This window comes from Camelus ferus, chromosome 33 (assembly GCF_009834535.1).
Source record: "Camelus ferus isolate YT-003-E chromosome 33, BCGSAC_Cfer_1.0, whole genome shotgun sequence".
Lineage (NCBI taxonomy): Eukaryota > Metazoa > Chordata > Mammalia > Artiodactyla > Camelidae > Camelus > Camelus ferus.
In genome coordinates this window covers 3,615,818-3,636,562 of record NC_045728.1, presented here as the reverse complement: position 1 = coordinate 3,636,562, position 20,745 = coordinate 3,615,818, and the positions used below count along the sequence as shown (strand labels likewise).

Genomic DNA, 20,745 nt, shown 5'->3' with positions numbered 1-20,745 from the left:
TTTTTTTTAATGGATTATGTGCTTAACAGATATCATTTCATTATTTTAAGTTCAAATGATTAATTGAATGTATTAATTCAGTAACAGTTAACTCAATTACCTGGAAGTGGTTTAAACATTAAGGTATTCTTCAAAAGAATAAGGTGCTCACTTCAGCAGCACATATACTAAAATTGGAACGATACAGAGAAGATTAGCATGGCCCCTGCGCAAGGGTGACATGCAAATTTGTGAAGCATTCCATATTTTCCTGTACATCAGAAACTGACATGCTGTAACTGGCTGTACTTCAATAAATAAAAAAATTATAAAAGAATAAGAATGTTTCTGTGAGAGCTATCATAAGATCTAAAAAAGAAACAGACACACCTACATATTAGCAGCATCTGTTCATTGAAACTGTGGAAACAAAAAGATGATACATTGTACAGAGATACTATCACTTGGGAAGGCCCCGCCTCAGGGACTAAGCCCAAGGCCGCATTGTTCAGTGGATGTATCAGGCAAGACACATACATAATTTTAAATTTTAGCAGCCACATTTTTTAAAAGTAGAAACACGAAATTAATTGCAATGATGTATTTTATGTAACCTGGTATATGCAACATAGTATCGTTTCAACATGTAATCAGTATTTCAGAAATGGAAATATTTCTTGGTTTTTTTCATTCTACATCCCAAAATCTGGCATGTATTTCACACTCACAGCCATGTTCCAAGTGCTCCACAGCCACACGTGGCTACTGGTAACCATACTGGACAGCACAGATCTCAGGGATGGCAGGAAAGAGGCTGTGGTAGCAACCAGAGAGCCAGACCTTAGAGTGAAGCATGTGGGTAACAAAAGCGAGTGCTTGGCCCCAGTGTTCTGATGCTGAAATGAGAGTTCAGCTAAGACATGGATAATGATACAGACTATTTTCACAGGTAGTAACCTTTCAGCCATCTATATGTTTGGGGTTCTTAAAGCATTGCCCAGTATTGATTTTACAATTCTATAATGAGTGTTTTTCCACATTTTAACTAGTCTTGCTGTAATTGTGACTTGGGACTATCTATAGCCACTCTCCTCCCTCTCAATTTCCCCAACGCCAATTCTCCAAAATATTTCAAAGTCATCCAAAAAGAACCCACTTCCAGCTGCTTCCTACAACCCAAACAAATTAAAAACCTATACAGGTCTGGGCAGCGGGAAGCCACTGAAGGACTTTGGAGAGGGAGTGGAAATGAAGTTTCAGTACTAACAGTGAAGCATTAGTGTCACAGAAGAGGCTGCAAAAAATTAACTAGAAAGGCACCAGCTCAGAATGTTCCGCTTAAGTTCTGAACTAAGGTTATAACTTTAAGAATGAAAAAAAAAAAGGCCAGAGGCCAGATACCCTTTAGCAGTAATTCATGTAAACAGTATAATGTCAGAGAGGGAGATGAATGCTTCAACGAGAATGACCAAAATAATAGAGTCAGAAAAGCTCTCTCTCATCTTCCTGCCCTCAGCCAATACTCCAGGAGAATTCCAGTGGGACCACTCTGCAAAGATTCAGTTGTAGCAAACACTTCCTTTTTCTTAACTCACTGTCTCTTCCTAGACACCAAACAAAATTCTCACATTTGCTAATCTATTAAAACACCAATGATAAATTTAAACAGTAATCAATAAATTATTTGTGAAAATCACACAAATGGCTGGACAGGGTGTGTCCACACTCTCTGGGATGGAGGTGGCTGGGGGAAGACTGTGTATTTTAGTGGTAATAGGTCAAAGTACGTCAGCACTTCAATTTTAAAACAGACTCTGGCTAAACAATTGCAACATTGCAATGACAGGATGTTTTAACAGTTTATCATTTGTACCAAATGAAATTATGTGGTAACCACATGCTTAATATGTAAAAATTGTTAAGGAAATCAAAATTACAGTTCAATATGTCTCAACACTTAGAACAATTCTGCTTGTTATTCAGAAACTATCCCATTGGGTCACCTATGCTAAATTTAAACAGTAATCAATAAATTCTGCTTGTGAAAAACAGAAGGAATCAAATACTGTAATTCTTTTAGTTCAGAGGATTTCATGACATGCCCCTTCAAGTAATGGGGAAAACTACTGAAATTGACAGATCATCAGTAGAGTCACTAGGTACCTATTTACCTTTTTTTAAAAGCAAAAAATTCAACCAACCAAACAAAAAGACCTAGACTTGAAAACCGTACCACGATGTCAAGTTTGTAAAAATGTTTCATATGCACACACAAAACAGACATCCAAACATCAGTAGAAATTATCTCTGGTAATTGTACATCAGCTAACTTTTACTTTTTATACTGTTTCTATATTTTCTATGCTTTCTACTATGATCAAGTTTTACTGTTAAAACTAGAAGAAAAAAATAAATTTGGACAAATGGAAACTGAGGCAGTGCCAACCAATTTAGGATTACACTAAATCGATACACTATCCCGCATACCACCGTAATCTCTTAGTAAAAAGCCCGGCGGGCCCTCGAAGACGTGGACTTTGCCTCTATAACACACACTCGACTACATTCACACGTACAATACACGGCGCACACATGAACGCCTGGCCGAGCACGTAGCAAAACATTAGAAACTATAAATGGCTTATTTAGAAAAACAAACAGCAGTTTAGCGTCCTCACAAAACACATAGCAGAGCAGAGCCAAGAGTAGGTGCTCAAGGAATACGTAAGAGTCGCAAGGTGGGATAAACGTCTTGGTCCAGAATTTTTAAACGTGCATCTACTTCTAAAGTGTTGGTTGGTTTTATGTCAATTTCACTTCACTTTAAACGTAAACCCTGAAGTTTATTTACTTTCTAAATATGTCAGATTGAGTAAGCACTGCTTTAAGCATGGCTTTGCCCTAACTAATCCTTTTTTTTTTTTTTTTCAATTCTAGAGCCTCATACAAGTAGCTTTATTGCAGTGCTGGGGGTGGAGTGAGGGGGATACTAAAAACACACGTACACCTTCCTGCCTTCAAAGACCTTACAGCAAAAGGTGGAGTGATAAACAAAGAAACAGATCAGAAAAAGAGACCATAAGCCGTCACGAGGGATTTTTTTGTTTTTAATGAAGGTAAGTGCTTTTGAGTTTAAAGAACTTTGGGGGGCGATAAGCCGGACACGATCCGAACAGGCTTCGGCGCTGGTGGCACAGGCCGAGCTGGGTGGGACTCCTCACACGTCTAACCCTCAACTTCAGACCCAAAACCAGCCCACCTAGTGCTTAAACGTAAGCAAAACACTGAAAATTGATCGAAACCCAGCAAATCTGCCAGGCAAGGCTAAGCACGCGCGCGTACAAAATTCAGCAGCGCTGCGTTCACCGTACTTAATAGAGCACTTAATACCTGGCCACAGGCTAAAAAGTGCTTAAGGAGGGCCGAGATCGGCCGGCAACCATGCACTGCCAGCCGGCTCCCTAAAGGCCTCGGCTCGCGACCCCAGCGCAGGTTGACCTCGGCCTGCGCCCTGCGCTCCGCGGACACTGTCCACCGAGACTGATCCAGACATGCCACCCCCAACCCCTCCGAGCTGGGCCTCGCGGGGTCCCGGGGCGCCAACTCGTGCGTAAGGGATGGGGGACCAGCAATCAATGGCAGGACCGCGGCGCGGCCTCCCGAGACAAAGCAGGGCGCCCCGAGCCCGGGCCGCGCCGCCGCCCCCGCGCCCGCCGGCGGAGACGGCTCGCCGCACCCCGAGCGCCCTCCGCACCCCGAGCGCCGGCCCAACCGCCGCCGCAGGAGCGCGCAGGGCGCCCAACTGCCGTCCCGGCCCAACCAACACGGGCAGGGGAGGAGAGGCGCGCGCGGCCGGCGGAGCGTGCGAGCCGCTCGGGGGTCGCAGGGGGAGGCTGCGCGCGGAGCAGGCAGGGCGAAGCGGCGCCGGGGCCATGGCTGCACGCAGCGCCAGGACGGGCTCCTGCAGGGCATTTTGCCCCTTTCCCCTTGGAAGGTGCAGATGGTTTGACCCCCCACCCCGACGGAGGTGCCTTGTCCCAGCCCCGGCTGGACTGTACCATCGGGCGGTGCCGCCGGGATTTCTCCCCCCCACCACCACCATCAATTCCCCCCCCACCCGGGTCCGCGGTCGGTTGGCCCCGGCCGGGCTCTGAGACGCGGAAAGAGCTTGGCGCCATTTTGGGTGGGACTAAGCAAAGACGAAACACCCTCCCAGTCGATGGGGTACTCTGGCCGCTGGCTTATCCGGTTCCCTTAATCCTTTAGGTACTTACACGACGTTGGGTGAGGGGAGCTGGAAGATCTGCGGGTCCCCGATCCTCTCTCCCTAGGGGTGATGGAAATCAAACCCCCCCGCCACCTCCAGGTGGTTCTTCCCGCCGCAGAGTGGGAGCAGCATAAAAGGCGGGGCCTTATTAGCATAACCTGCCTGGCAACCTGATCTTGGCGCTATATGATTGGTTGGACTCTGTAAACTCCATGCCCTGCCTAGAGACAAGTAACTCTGGGGCGAACTGACAGGCCCAGATTTAAGACTCATGACGAAGATCCTGAGACGCTTATTCAGTCGGCGGAGAAGCCAAAAGGAGATTCACACAATGGCCCAATGACTGAAGGCCTCTTTATTTCGTGCTCTGCTGTTCGTTGAAAATCCAATCAAAGAGCGGGTCTCAGGCAGCGCGGACCTGCGTTTGTGCTCTAAGCCAATCAGAGAAGCCGACTCTTCGGATTCAGGGTCGAGACCGCTGGGCTGGACCGGCGGCGGCCCAGGTGAGGAGACTCGCAGCCTCTGAGCCGCAGGTGCGGAGGAGGGGCTGCTGCTCGGGTGCCGCGCCAGCCCCGCATAGCCCCGGGAGACCCGCGTCCTGAGGGCTGCGCCCGGGAGCCCGCGGACCGAGCAGGCTCCGGCTTGGGGTGGGGCGGGCCCCTGCGGGAGGCCGCCCGCGGAGCGCCCCGCAGAACCCACGCCGCGCTCGGAGCCCCAGCGCAGCGCGGCCTCACGCCCCTGCGGCCCGGCCCTCGGTGTCTGAGCTCAGCCCCTGCAGAACCCCGGAGCGCCGCGCGCGTCCTCCTTTTCCCTTTACCGTGCTGAAAGGGAGCGATTTTCAGGAACATTAAGTGTTAATCAACACTGGTTAACCAAGTGCTTGACTCACTCATTTCTTAACCTCAGGCTTCCACATCCTCCCATCCCTTAAAACTGCCTTCGCAAAGCAGCCAGATGCAGACAAACGAGGTCAGGTTTTGCAGCAAGACAACCAGTTCCAGGTCCCCACCCCTGATACGAATGGCAACTAGGCCTTGAGACCTTGAGCCTTTGGACCTTCAGGGGACGGTTATCCCGTCCGTGTGACGCCTCCCTTGCTACCTTGTTTTGAAGATTAAGTGAGATTTACGTGTAAAATACTTAGCACACTAGAATTTAAACAGATAAAAGTATTAATGACGGTAAAACATACAAAATTGCCAAACTGTTAGCTAACCAAGGAAAAAAGTACAGCTAAGTAAAAGACTTAAGAATAGAAAAGACCCAGGGCGGAGGGCGGGGTCTAATAGTCTTTCAACAATATCCTCTTTACTGTTTCGTTTATTTTAAAAACTGGAAACAAAGTTGAAAATTTGGGAGAACACTATGATTTTCAAACTTCAAGGCAGTTGACTGCCTTGTAAGCAACTTGATGACTAGCCTGTGTCTTGTTAGTCCGCAGGCTCTGTGCAGGCTGTCAGTAAACACTTGTTGAATCGAACTGAAGAGAAAGCATAAATTGGGGCCTGATGAGGCAGACTTTATAGTGAGCGATGCTATTACCTTTTCACTGGATGTATAGACTCATGGAAGTCAGTTGCCTTGGGAAAGATGATACCGGTTAAGGGTCACTGGGAGCAGGCAAACGATGCCAGAGATGGACAGATCTATTTCCCTACCCCCGGCCTCAAGAGAGAACTCCCTTTTTGAGATTTAACATTATTAAATCCTCTCTAATGGGTTAGGATCCTCACAACAGATCTGCTGACCAGAAATGACACCAAGGAACCCTTTCAAAAGGGGAAACTGCCATGAGGAATGAGGCTGTCTGGACTAAAGAGACCAAGTTACCCTCATGGACTTGGAGAAATTGTCTAAAACTTCAGAGGGCATGACTACGACAGGCAGACACCACCCCAGGGTTTTTTGTTTTTTTTTTTTATTCGTAAGATTTGGAATGAGAATCAGGAATCTGCCTTTTATGTAAGTTTCTTAATTTGCACACAGCAAAATTCACATCTTTTGGTATACAACAAGAATTTATTGTACCAGGCGCTGTTCTAAACAATGAGGCTGGGATGGGGAACCAAAAAACGAAACAGCACAAAACAAAAAGCCCCCGTTTTCACGAAGCTTACAGTCTACTGGAGGTAACAGAAGAAAATTGATAAATAAATAAGATAATTTCAGGTGATGATAAGTTCTATGAAGAAAATAAAGCAAGAAAACGCAAAGGGGAGGAGAGTGCTGGCAATCTAAATATGGGTGTCAAAGAAATCCTTTCTAAGATGCTAACATTTGAGCTGAGACTTGATGGAAAAACAAAAACGCCCTCCATGCTAAGATCTTGAAGAACATTCCAGTCTGAGACCAGCAAATGTAAACGCATGGGGAGAAAAAAAAAAGCATGCATATATTCATTCCTTCTTCCAGTGAATGAATGTTCATTGAATGCTTATGCTATGCCAGGCACTGTCCTAGGTGCTTTGAGATTTGACAGCTAACACCATAGACACAAGGGAAAACACAGCACGTAAGAATCCTGCCTTTATGAAGTTTTCGCTCCAACACACTGGAAAACGTGAGAAGGCCTGAGTCCCTGGAACACAGGACAAGAAATAACGGTGATTCAAGGAAACTTGGGGAAACAGGCAAGGGCCAGATCTTAAGCAGCTTTGGAGGCCATAGTATGAGAGTTGTTATTGTATTTTAAGTGTAATTTAAAATAGTTGGAGGTTTTAGGCAAGGGTGTGATACAATGTTTTGTTTTATTTTGTTTAAAGATAACTCCCCTGCTCTAGGAAGCTTATCCAGTTGGAGGAGGGGATGAGAAACAAGAGGCAAGGAGGATAGTTAAGGGTCTGATGCAGTATGCTTTAAGCAAGAAATGACGGTGATCTTGACTACAATAGGACCCGTGTAAAGGGGGGATTCGTGTGGACAGCAGGTATCTGTTGGAGGCAAAGCCAAAGAACTTGCAAATAGATAAGATAATGGAACAGAGTCAGGGTTTCTAGTGAAAAGAGAGTGATCAAGAATCACTTACATGAATCACTATGCTCTACACCAGAAACTAACACAACATTATGAATCAACTAAACTTCAATTAAACAAAAAGAATGACTTATAAAGTTGAGACTCAAGTGACCAAGTAAATGTGGATGGCTTAACTGAGGTTGGGAAGACAGGACTAAGAGTTCTATTGTGTCCTGTCAAATTTGAGATATCTTTTAGGAATCCAATTGGACATACTGTAGAGGCAATTGGAATTCAAGGAGAGATCGGGGCTGCAATACAACTTTAGAATTCACCACACTATAAATTGTACTCAAATACACAGGATTATATGAAGTCTAGTTAGATAAGGTCACCTAATGAGATGAGGGAGAGAGCGTATAGTGAAGATGAGAGGGTCCAGGACTAAGCTCTTGGGAGCTGTTGAATTTAGAGGTGAGAGACAGGAGGGGAGCCAAGCAGAGATAGTGAAGGCCAGTAAAACAGGAGGGGAGCAGAAGACGACGGTGTCAGAGAAGTCAGGGAAGCGAGTGTTTGAAGGATGCAGTTGTCAGCTGCAGCTAATGATGCTGAGAGGTAAAGAAAGATAAAGGCAGGTGACCTGTGGGCCTGGAAAGGTGGAGGTGGACGTAGCCGGTCATTGGTCAGCAGCAGCTTCAGGGGAGGGTTAGGAAGCCTAGTAAGAACAGTGTGAAGAAAGAACGAGAGGGAAAGAGTGACGTGTGTTGCCAACAGTATAACAGATCAGACAGGCCAATAAAAACAACGAAAATGCCCCATGCGCTATTTGTGAAAGACCATTTCTGAATGCATCACAGAGCTGGCAACGCAGGAGGACTCTACAAAGGCTGAAAACAAAGTCAATGAGTAAAAAGGGAAAGCTCATCATTACAGAAAGAAGCAAACTAATCAAAGAAAAAGGAATGCTGGAAAAAGAAAACATCATTTGGCAGCAACGTTAACAATTATTAAATTTTTTCAAGCTGTTCAAGAGCCATGGGGGCTAAACCTAATGGATGAAAATTTGATGGTTTGATATCAACATGGCCTCAAAATATCTCCACAAAAGGTGCTTATTAATTACAAAGGAAAAAATAATGACTTTACAGTGGAGAAATTTGGCAGATACCATCATTGTGATCAAAGTCACTGTCCTCAGGAATAGAACCATGGAGACCATGTGCTTCTGCATGTGGTGCCCTGAGAAGGATGCCGCTCTGCAGTACGCCTGCCAGAAGTTTGTCTCCTGACTCTAGCTGTAAGGAAACCATGGGCGAACCCCAGCTGAGCGACATTCTACAAAATAACTGGCCTGTACTCACCTTAAAAAAAGTTAATGCCATGAAAGACAAACCCTAAGGAACTGCTCCAGACTGAAGGAGACTAAAGCTAAATGCAACGTGTGCCCTGGGCTGGATCCTGGACCAGGAAAAAAAAAATTTATTTGTTTACATATATAAAGAACACCAGTGGAATCACTGGTCATGTTGGAATAAAATCTGTAGGTTACATAATAATACTATATAAATATCAATGTCCTGATTTTGCCCAGTATCCAGTCCCCTGGATATATAAAAGTATATCCTTGCTCTTAGGAAATATACACTGAGTAAAGGGGAAGTGTATCTGCACTGTTTTCTCAAACAGTTCAGAAAGAAAATATATGTGCATGTACGGCTAAGATGTCAGCATATGGGAAACCTGCATGAGAAGTGTGTGGGAATGCAGGTGCAATTTTTGCATCTTTTCTGTGTAAGTTCAAAATAATAAAACAAAATAATAGTCCATAAAAAGCAAAAGGCCAGTCATTTGGCTTCAGGTCTGCACTTTGAGGAAGGGGGATGTCTGGTGCTGGAACAGGGTGGGCTGCAGAGAAATAGTGAGTTTGTGACCCGGCCGGAGTAGTTCAGAGCTTCACGCTTAGGGCTGGGGCAAGAGGAACATGAGGGGGGGCCGGTGTGGGTGACTGGGAGTGTTACTGGGTGTTTGACACTAGTCATGGGTTGAGTAGTGTTTCCCCAAGTCCGTATCTGGGACCTGTGACTGTGAGCTTATCTGGAAGTAGGGTCTTTGCAGAAATAATTAGTTAAGATGAGGTCACTCTGGATAGGCTGGGCCCTAACCCAGTGGCTGGTGTCCTTAAAAGAAGAGAAAGTAGAGACACGGGCATGGGGGTGGGGTGGGGGATATATGAAGACAGGCATCAGAGGAATGGAAATTAAAGTAATTATTGGATATTACCTTATATTCATCAGAAAAAAATTAAATTAAAATTAACTCTATTGTTAGAGTGCCTCCACACAATGTGGTACTGTTGTGAGTTGTTCCAGTCTGTTTGGAAAGCAAGGTAGTAGCATCAATTAAAATTGTGTATATACGTATAGACCAGTGACAGGAGATACCTACATAATTACGTACCTCAGCACTCACCATCTTTGGATTCTATCTACAGGAAAGAAAATCACCAATATAAGATGTTTAATGTAGCATTTTCTGTAGTGACCAAAAAAAAAAAAAAACTGGCAATAGTTAAAACATAATGGTACATCCACACCATAGAACAGTATATAGCTGTTAAATAGAATGAACTACAGTGGGGGAGGGTGTAGCTCAGTGGTAGAATGCATGCTTAGCATGCACAAGGTCCTGGGTTCAATCCCCAGTACCTCCATTACAAAAATAAATAAGTCTAATTCCCCCCTAAAAAAATTTTTTTTAGATAAGAATGAGCTATAACTGAATCAATGGGCTGGGAGCGAGTATCGTCGAACTAGGAAGGCAAAATGAGAAGAGTGTTTTGTATCAGTCAGGACTCAGCTAGAGAAACGGAACAAGCAGGGACATATGTTAAGGAATTTATTGCAGGATTTGCTTTCACAGCGGTGGGGGCTGTCTAGACAGGTCCAGAGTCCAGAGGGCAGGCTGTCCAGAGGGGCCGCTGGAAGCCCCTGACCCCGGTTGAAGCTGCTTTCCAGGGTGGAATTTCTTCTCTTCCCCTGAAGTTCCAGCTCTGCTCTTCAGGTTTTTCAGCTGGGGGGGCCCCACCCGTGTTACTGAGTCACTGATTATTGATTTCAATCACATTTACAAAATACCTTTGCAGCAACGCCTAGGTTAGTGTTTGACGGAGTAACCAAGGTGACACATATAACAGACTGTCACATGTGTCATAGCTCATTTTTGAAAAAAACAAATAATGGCAAAACCCCGGTATGTTTACGTGTGTTTATGTGTATGTGAATAACTGTACCTTTATGAATACATGTCTATGTGTTGTGCATATGGTTGAGCATGGAGAAAAAATATTGAACAGTTACTCGGGTATGTGAGTCAGGGAGGAACGGGAAAACGGAGGAGAGTGCCAAGCAAAAAAAGAAAAAGAAAAAGACTGCAGTATAAAAAACATAAAATAATCTCTGTGCATAAAAAAATATAAAGACATTCAGTGGGGAGGGTATATAGCTCAGTGGTAGAGCGCATGCTTAGCATGCACAAGGTCCTGGGTTCAGGACCCAGGACCTCCATTAAAAATAAACAAATAAACCTGATTATCTCTCCCCACCCAACCAAAAAATGAGTATATATATATAGAGAGAGAGAGAGAGAGTGAGAGAGAGAGATTTAAAAACTATATAAATAAATACATATTTAGCAAATATTCAATAGAATACTCATTGTTAATTTTCTAAAATGTAATCAAAGAAGTGTTCTTCTTCTTAAATATCTATATTAAAATACAAACGGTATCTGTATCACTTTCCTAGGAACAAATTACCATAACCTGGATGGCCTGAAATAATAGACATCTGTTCTCTCACAGTTCTCGAGGCCAGAAGTTCGAAGACAAGATACTGGCAAGATCATGTTCCCTCTGAAGGCTCTGGGGAGGAGTCCTTCCTTGCCTTGTGCTAGCTCCCGCTGGTGGTCAGCAACCCTTGGCATTCGTTGGCCTGTAGAGTCATCACTCCAATTTCTGCCTCAGCCATCACGTGACTGTCTTCCCTCTGTGTATGCGTGTCTCCAAATCTCCTTCTCCTAAAAGGACAACGATCGCTGCATTTAGGGCGCACCTTAACTTGATTACATCGGCAGGGACTCTATTCCCCCCCAAAATTAATATTCATGGAACTGAAGGTTAGGACGTAACACATCTTTTGGAGGGACACAATTCAACCCACTATAGTGTACAACTTACGATCATCGACTAAGACATTCCTATTAAAAGGAGATAACAACAATGCCACATTTATTACAGCTATTTAACACTACCCCAAAAGTTCAAACCAATGCAAGGAAATATAAAACTAAAATAAGACATAATTATTGGAAAGGGTTGGGCCGGGATCAGCATTGTGTGCAGAAATCCAGAGAATATGTGTTGCTATACAACTAAGTCTGTAAGAGAGTTTGAAATGGTGACCACACACAGAATAATTGAATACAAATCAACAGTTTTCCTTAATAGTAACTAAGATCATTGGAAGCACCATAGAAAAATACGCAGGTGTGGGGAGCCTGCTACACATTTAGCTTTGTCCTTGAAGAAGTGAGATGACTCGGAAAGATGAACCAGAAACAAAAAAACAAACAAAAAAATTTTTTAAAAGTGAGATGACTCAGTAATTAAGAAGGATTTTCTGGATCCCAGGGACCGAGGTTTCTGCTCCAGGCACACCTGACCTGCTTTACCACGTTGCCTGTGGTCTGCTCACTTGCCAAGATGACTTTGGATCCTCTCTGGCCTCCTCACTGACAGCAGGAAACACAGCGGGGCCATCTATGACTCTCCTTTGTCCCATCTCTTCTGTTCAGTTCCAAGGTGCTGGGTAGGTAGCAGCCCAGAAGCCCCCTGGATGCTTTCACTTGTCACTAACCCGCTGGAGTAGCTGGATTCCTGGTTGTTCATGAGAGAAGGTCATTTTCTAGGCAGAAGCCAAGAGCAGTGTTAAATGTAGCCGTTTTAAACACATCGTGGCCTTCTGCCAACTTTTTCCTCCTGTTTGTGATTTGGCTTCACCTCCAGCTGAACAATCATGGGCGAAAATCACAGAAGGACATGGCACTGGGTAGAGGAGACAGACATCTGCGGATTTTGATGGGGAAAAAGAATTGGGGAGGAAAAGGGGAGAAAAACAAAACAAATAATGATGGTAACAAAAATTTCACTAGCATAAGCCAAGGAGATGTGAATGACCAAAAAGATAGCTCCCAGAAAACATGAAAGAAAACACTCTCTAAGAATTTTCACAAAGAAACCTTCAGAGCACCCTTTTAGGTTTACTTCAAGCTTAATTTTTAAAAATAAATGCAGGGCAATTTCTATTTTGAGTTAAGCCCTTCTTTTCGCATGTGCACTTCGGCTTGCTGAGCCTTTTATGTGGATTGCAGATATACTGGCTGACCAGACAGCAAACTGGGGTTAGTCTTATGCTGAGTGGGAGAAGGGAAATGGAAATGTTTTTAGAAAACAAAACCCTAAGCCTAATGTAGCAAAGATTAAGATCCACAGAAACACTCTTCTGAATATTTATGGGTAATCCATGAATAATCCTCAGAAATAGATATTGCTGATGCAAATCAGATGAAAAAAAAATTGGGGTGGATTTTTCCAGCACATATGGCAATAAAGAAGAGTAAAATACAGTGATACTGTTACCAGGGCCATGGATGAATAATTTTGAAGACTGAGAGGAAACTAAGCGAGTGCCATTGGTTAGAGAAATAATCCTCTGTTAGTGAGGACCACGTTTCTCTGATGATTAAAAGTAGGAGACAGTAAAAAAAAAAAAAAAAATGAGGGGGAAACTCCATTGTGCTCAAATGCCGACCATGATGTGTGGATTTTAAGGTGCTTAAGATTTTTGTTCCTTCTCAGAAAATATTAACAAGAGACAGGTCCTGCACAGATTTAAATTTAAGTAAGACCTTTTCTGTTTCTTCACAGTGTTTTTTATTTACTCTACTCCTGTGGTCATGGAATGTAAATATTCTCTCAACTTCTCTTTCTTATCACATTAAAATAACCAACCAAGAGCTTGAGAATTAAGCTGGAGTCTTTTCCCTCAAGGCTGCTTTCAAATTCTAGTCTGGTATCAAATTTCTTTTCATTTTAGTCCAGACCAAATCAAATTATTTTACATTTAAATGTTTTTATTTCCTCACCAGGAAGTAACATGAACCACTAATACCTACAAATGCAGTCAGTTGCTAGTGACTAGGTTTCCAGGAAAAATACTTTTTAGTTTTGTTTCTTTTCACAAAAGTCGCACACACATGAAAGCATCTCAACAATACAGTTGTGTTCATGCCTCAGTCAGCCCTCTCACATGCCAGTTGTTGGAAAGTGTTCCCCCAGGTTAGACAAGGAAAGTTAGATCCTGGCTTTTAGCCTTGAGACTATGAATCCCTCTAAAAACCTTCAGGTAAAGAACCACGTTCAAGTTCTTATGTGCATCTCTTGTGAGAGGAGATTTCATGGCTTCCAGCACATTCCAGGGAGCCCACGATTCCATTAAGACCAACGATCACTGTCTTATGACAATTACTGAAAACCCAGGGACCTCACATTGCATTCCATACACTTTCTTAACTGGCTGCATCAGCACTTCCGAAATTTTAATTCAAAACATACAGATCACGTGGGGATCCTGTTTAAAATGCAGATTAGAATTCAGAAGGTCTGGGTGGGGTCTGAGATTCTGCATTTCTAACAAAATTTAAGGTGATGCTGCTGCTGCTGTTACTTTAAGTAAGAGCAAAAAATAGGACATGGCCAGAGAGTTCAGAAGTCTCACCCATTGAGAAGATTCTAACACCATGTGTGTCAGAACACCCAGTGTCTGACAAAGACAGGAGAGTAAACACAGCGCTGACTTTTACCATCCTTGGAGTAAAGAATATATTCATGAGATGATGAGTCACACCCTTTCCCACTGCTGCGAGGTCTGAAGCTGATTTTTGCAGATGTCATAGCTCATGGGAGCTCTCTGATTGAATTCCCTATTTTTGTGTTTCTTCCATCCCTCCCCCCATCCACAGAATTGGTTCATAGAAAGAGTTTCATAAGATGCTGTCTGTTCCCAAAGAGCAGACATAGATATAAATGGATGCTTCTGGTCATTAAAAAGGAAAAGATTGTTATTGTTTCACTGTCTTCATGGCTGTGAAACATTGCCCTCTCTTTTTTCATCCTCAGGCATACAAAGCCTTGATACAAACAGGTGTAGAAATCAGCAAAACAAATATACTGTATTATTCCAGTGGGGACAGGATCATCTCTTTCTGGAACGTTCATCTTTTCTTCTCATCTGCTTTTTACGATTGACTCACCCACGATGATCAATACCTATCTGGAAGCTTTGCCAACACCTGAAGCTTAACGCAAGAAATTAAACTAATAATTCCCCTTTCTTTTGTTTAACACTATTTTTAAAATTGTTTTGGGGGAGGTAATTAGGTTTATTTATTTACTTATTTAGTTTTTTGAAACCCAGGACCTCGTGCATGCTAAGCATGTACTCTGCCACTGACTTCTACCATCCCCCCTTTCTTTTTTTTTTTTAGAGTTTCTTTTCTTTTTTTTAATTGAAGTATAGTTAGTTACAATGTGTCCATGTCTGCTGCACAGCACAATGTCCCAGTCATGCACGTACATAACATATATTTGTTTTCATATTCTTCTACATTAAAGGTTATTACAAGATATTGAATATAGTTCCCTGTGCTATACAGAAGAAATTTGCTTTTTAAATCTGTTTTTATATATAGTGGCTAACATTTGCAAATCTCAAACTCCCAAATTTATCCCTTCCCACCCCTACCCTCCCCCTGTCTTATTCATATGCATTTTCCATGATCCAAACAACTTGTGATCAAATCTTAAGGTTTCATTTGACTCTATGTCAAGCTCCACACTTAATCATTTACCAAATCCTATTAAGTCACCTTCTCTTGTTTACTAAAACAATTATCAAGGATTTCAAATGGGAAAGAAAATAAAGAACTACACAGGTTTTCTTCCCTCCGGCCCTTACCAAGAACTGCAGCCTCCCCTCTGAGATTCGAGGGGAAAAGACAGCAGCGAAGAGGAAGGGAAGGTACCAAAGGAGGAAAAGGTAGCACAAAGTGTGTTCCAGTTGTTCACACCCCATCTTAAGCGGAGAGCAGGGCCAAAGCCATTTTTTATTTGATTTTATTTTTAATTTTTTTTCAAAGCCATTTTTTAAATAGTGCCATGTAATGTAAATGGTTAATAATTTGGGCTCCACTGTCAGACCTACTTCCAACACTATTTCTCAGCATTCTTCTACTCATTTCCCTTATCTGTAGAAAGAAGATGACATTGCAGGTTGCCTACCAAAATAGCCTCCTCCTTCCTTATTAATGAAATTGTATTTGGCGATCTCACAGCCTCCCTTGCCGCTAGAGGTAATTATGAAACATAGTTCTGACCAAAAAGATGTTGCTGGAGGTCCTTGAGAAGAAAGAAGACAGAACAAGCCTGGATTCTTGGTGACATCACTGAGTCACACATAAAACTGGACTGGGCTCCTTATTAAATGGAAGAAGCAAAAAAAAAAAAACCCCAAAAAACAAAATGGACAGCCTAAATGTCCATCAACAGATGACTGTATAAAGAAGATGCAGTATATTTATACAATGGAATACTACTCAGCTATAAAAAAACGACAACATAACTCCATTTGCAGCAACATGGATGTCCCTGGAGAATGTCATTCTAAGTGAAGTAAGCCAGAAAGAGAAAAAAAAAAATACCATATGAGATTGCTCATATATGGAATCCAAAAAAAAAAAACAAAACAAACGTAAATACAGAACAGAAACAGACTCACAGACATAGAACACAAACTTGTGGTTGCCAGGGAGGAGGGGGGTGGGAAGGGACAGACTGGGAGTTTGAAATTTGTAGATACTGACAGGCATATGCAGAATAGATAAACAAGATCATACTGTGTAGCACAGGGAAATATATACAAGATCTTGTGGTATCTCATGGTGAAAAAGAATGCGATGATGAATATATGTATGAAAAATTGTGCTCTACATTGGATATTGACACGATATTGTAAGCTGACTATTACTCAATTAAAAAAACCCCCACAACCTGACTTCTTTAAACTCTTGGTTATGTGTAACCTGTAACGCAATCCCAACTGATACACCATTTCAGAGTTACTGAGATTATTATTAAGTGTGATAATGAATCTGTAAATGGTTAACACAGGGTCTAGCACATAGTAAGCATGCCATCAATGTTAGTAATTAGCATTCACCATTATTATTTTTTTAATTATTATTTCCCATGGCTCCTTCATTCTTCTCCATCTTTCACAAGCGTTTTGCATTATACTCTGTTTCCACACCCATCAGCCAAATCAAGACACTCATTATGTTACATCTGGCTAATAACCAACCCACCAAGGGTTTTAGTTGTACCTTCAAAGATGGATTGTTTGAAATAGGCAGAGAAAAGGGACGAGGGCTTTACTGAGAGGGGGAAAACAGTGTCAACACAGAGCGGGGAGGCTGGGAAGCAGAGTGTAACAGAAACTCCTTGCTTCTCTGAAGAATTAGTGTGAGATAAGGTAGAAAAACAGGTTGGAGCCAGATTGTCAAGGGTTTTCAGTGACTGGCAAAGAGCAGGCCAAGGAATTTGTAGCATATTTCTCTGTGAAAATGTTAGGGCACTGTTTGTTCTTGATTTGACACTGGAACTAATACGATTAAAGTCAAGAGTAGTTGATTCCTTTGCTTACTTGGCTGGCATTTAGTTTGCTCAGTTGTCACATGAGCAAGTTAAAGCAGATGCTCTCAAAGACCTGTGAGCATTCTAGAGTTCTCAAAGTCATTGGGAATTACGAAAAGGTTCTAATATCTAAGCTTGAGCTCAGAGCCTCAATTTCAATGTCAGCCCTGACCTATTCTTATTCATTTATTCTTTCTTGCAACAGAGTTAATTTATGTTGCACATTTTGGGTGTGAGGAAACTTGCTGCTACTTCAAGTCTCACTGGAAGCCAACTTCAGCTAGCCACAACCGTCAGAATAATCCGCATAAACTTCACGGACCCCTAGAGCAACCCTTGGTCCACCCGGCTTCACACACCTTTGTCAACAAACATGGGTACCTGTGAACCTCATCTCTGCTTTCTCCATCCTTCTACGGCTCACACGTGATGCTAGATTCCAAGCTAAGCAGCACATTAATTTACAAATCAGAGGCACTATAATACTCCAGATGGTTTAATACCCAATTAAAATGTTGTGCTTGTTTTTAAAAACAGGTTTACTATTTTTAAATTATAGTACAATTCTGGTCATAAAAGAAAAATAGACGAAAACATTTTTAAATAAGGAAGTATTAACACCACCATCTGGAAGGAAAAGTGTTCATTTTGGGGGCGTCTTCCTTTGCCAGGTTTTTTGGTGGCTTGAACATAGTCATAATCATTTTGAATTTAATGTAAAGTTATAGCACACCTATTTCCCATGTTATTATATGGGCTTTATGTGTAACTTTCTGATAGTTACATAATATTTTAAATGTATCATGAAATATTTCAGACATACAAAAACATAAAGAATAATAGAATGAAAGTCCACATAACCTCCTGGAGCTTAAGAACGAATTAAAAGAACATACAATACAATTGATACCTTCTGTGTAATCTTCCTCATTTGCAGCTTCCTCTCTCTAGTATACTAACTACTTTCTTAAATCTGGTGATTGTTCAGTTCTTGCGTGTCTGTATACTTGTACCACAAATGTATGTATCCCAAAGTCACATGTAGTGATATTTGCATGATTCAAAATTTGCGTAGTTAGTATCACACAGTATATATTCTACAACTTGCTTTTATTTCCTTCTCGGTATTGTTTTGGGAGTCATCCACGTCAAGTCATATTTGCTATATCATATTTCATCAAATAAATATACAATAGTATCTCTTGTGTTGACTATTTAAGTGATTTGCACTTAATTTGCACCTATAATATTTTGACAAGTATCTTTCTGCATTTTTTATCTTTTTCTTCATGTAGGATTATTCCCTTAGTATAAATCCCCAAAGTGAAATTATCAAAAAAGCATGAAGATTTTTAAGATTCTTGACATATATTACCAAACAGCATTACAAAAGGATTGTGCCAATTTCATATTGCCACCAGAAATATATTAGCTCCTTGTTTTATCACACATTTTACCAGCTGTGGATATTGCTACATTTTTCTTTAACTTCAGTTAGTTTGCTCAGCAAAAGGTGGCACCCTGATTTCTGGGGAAGTTGGAATTGGTTAATTTTTCCATATTATCAGTTAAACATATTATCTCCTTTGTGATCTGTCTTTCATGACTTTCGCCCATCAACACCTTTTGAGACAGTGTTTTATCCCATCTTAATAGCTTTTGATATAACAATATATTAATTTGTTGTCAAATTTGCTACAACTTTTTTCTAGTTTTTGGGGGTCCACAGTTTAGTTTGTAAATAATGCCTGTCAATAAACAATGAAAGGGTTTAATACTTAGTTCTATTATAATGTCAACTTGCTAATGCGGGTGGTCATACACGTAACTGAATAAAACATTTTCATGATAAAATCATTAATATACCATTAAATTTACAAAGTATATACTAATCTGAAATTAGCTAAATTTTAAGATTATCTTGGTGGTCTTTTAACTCATTCATTTCCCAGAACAGCACTGATGGAACTGTGGAATGCCAACTCCCAAGTAGCCTGTAAGCCTGAGCAAACTTTGATATCCTATCGAGACCTTTCACTTATTCTTTTTTCCTTTATTTATTTATTTTTGTTTTCCTAAGAAAACAGCTCGCAGGTCAAGTTTAAATGACCATTAAATCCTTTCTAATTACGTTTCACCACACTGTCTAACCTGAGGAAACTTAGCACCCCGCTCTTTCTTTTATAAGCTTTGTCTACTTTGAGGGGTGGGTATTTCTGCAATTTTAAAATAAAGATTTGGCCTTTAACATTTTTGAAGACTCAGGTTGAAAGATTCAGTGGTTTCACTCTGAGGGGAAGAAAAACTAAATGTCATTTATATACCATTCTTATACCTCCTCTGGTATGAATAAATTCCTAGGAACTCGTAGATGTCTCCTTTGAAGACTTGTGAAATGAATACAGCCCTTAACAGGTCAACACAACTGTCATCTATTATCACCAACATTTAATAATACCACGCGGTATTTAGTGAACACTGCTTTATGCCCAGGCCCGCCACAGGTGCTAGAAAACACAAGGAGGGTGAGTAAGATGTCCTTTTAGGTAGAGCAGGAGCGGGGAGAGAGTAGGGAGAAGTGAGTTCCTGCGCCAGGATGCAGACCGTCTTTTACAACCTGCTGAAGAATGTGGATTGCCAGCAATTGGCTGCCTTTAAACTTCTATGTTGGGGAGGGTGGGTGTAGCTCAAGTGGCAGAGCTCATGCTTAGCATGCAGGAGGTCCTGGGTTTAATCCCCAGTACCTCCTCTAAAAATAACTAAATAAAACTAACTAACCCCCCCCAAAAAAAACCTTTAAAAAAAATCTATTTTTTCTTTTATTTTGACCATTCCATAAATCAGTGGGCATCTTTAAATGCACAGACACGCATGGTGCTGCCTTGGCCGTATTTGCAGCACCATGAATCTCATTCAATAATAACAAGTCAGCATTTCTCTTTGAATGAAAAGATGTGTTTTAGAAAGATAATTCAGGAGACAGTGGAAAATGGGCCATAGAGAGGAGATACAGATGGAGGGTGACCACCGGGAGGCGGATTGCAATAGTCCAGGTGAGAGAAGATGAAGGTCTGAGGTTACAAGACATCACATTTAGCACTGCAGGGAACAGAAGCAGAACAAGACACGGCCCCTGCTGGGGAGGAGGGACGGAGGGAAATGCCAAGCCCCATGCTCATTTCCCTGAACATGAGGCCCCAGGAGTGGGTCAGGTAGAAAGCTATGAATAAGAAAAGATGGACTTCTATTAAAATTCTGCTGAAGGTAAAGATTATAGAAAGCAATAATTGTCTGTTTGGTTTTTGTTTGGAGCAGAGGAAGCTTTAAGGCAGGGCTGAGCAAGGTGGACGGGGTGGCTCACGCCCAAGAAAACTCCAAGCTTGAGAGCAATCATTCTTGGCACAGGGAGTGATATTCAACATCTTGTGGTCACCTATGGTGGAAAAGAATATGAAAACGAATCTGGGTTTGTGTGTGTTCGTGTATGACTGAAGCATTATGCTGTGCACCAGAAACTGACACATTGTAAACTGGCTCGACTTCAATAAAAATATATATGTATACGAAAGCAATCATTCTTGCTTAATCTCCTCAGTTTGACTGTGTTGTCTCCCACGTCTTTATGTAATCACTTTACACACCCTGCTGTTTGGGCTTTGACCAACCATACAAAACAAGGCACCAGGAACAATGCAGTCAGCAGTTGCCTGGACTTGTTATTGGCTGTGATTTCAGTAAC

The 20,745-nt window shown here is 41.9% G+C and overlaps 1 protein-coding gene, 1 long non-coding RNA gene and 1 other non-coding gene across 7 annotated transcripts in view; 2 read left to right on the top strand and 1 right to left on the bottom strand.

The window, feature by feature from the left end:
* The window catches only part of PRDM10 (PR/SET domain 10), a 74,282-nt gene extending 69,916 nt beyond the window's left edge, over positions 1-4,366 (bottom strand). For all 4 annotated transcript variants that reach the window (XR_004316816.1, XM_032472262.1, XM_032472263.1 and 1 more), the window contains exon 1: positions 4,254-4,366. The gene's annotated coding sequence lies outside the window, so the exon portion shown is untranslated. The remainder of the gene's footprint in view (positions 1-4,253) is intronic.
* Positions 144-250, top strand: LOC116661221. Its single transcript, XR_004317039.1, has one exon. It is a non-coding gene; the product is annotated as a U6 spliceosomal RNA (small nuclear RNA).
* Positions 1,852-12,562, top strand: LOC116661077. Of its 2 annotated transcripts, none has more exons than XR_004316818.1 (2): positions 1,852-3,095; positions 11,061-12,562. It is a non-coding gene; the product is annotated as an uncharacterized LOC116661077 (long non-coding RNA). The 2 variants fall into 2 exon arrangements; XR_004316817.1 differs by lacking the exon at positions 1,852-3,095 and adding an exon at positions 4,394-4,749.
* Positions 12,563-20,745: the final 8,183 nt, after the last annotated feature.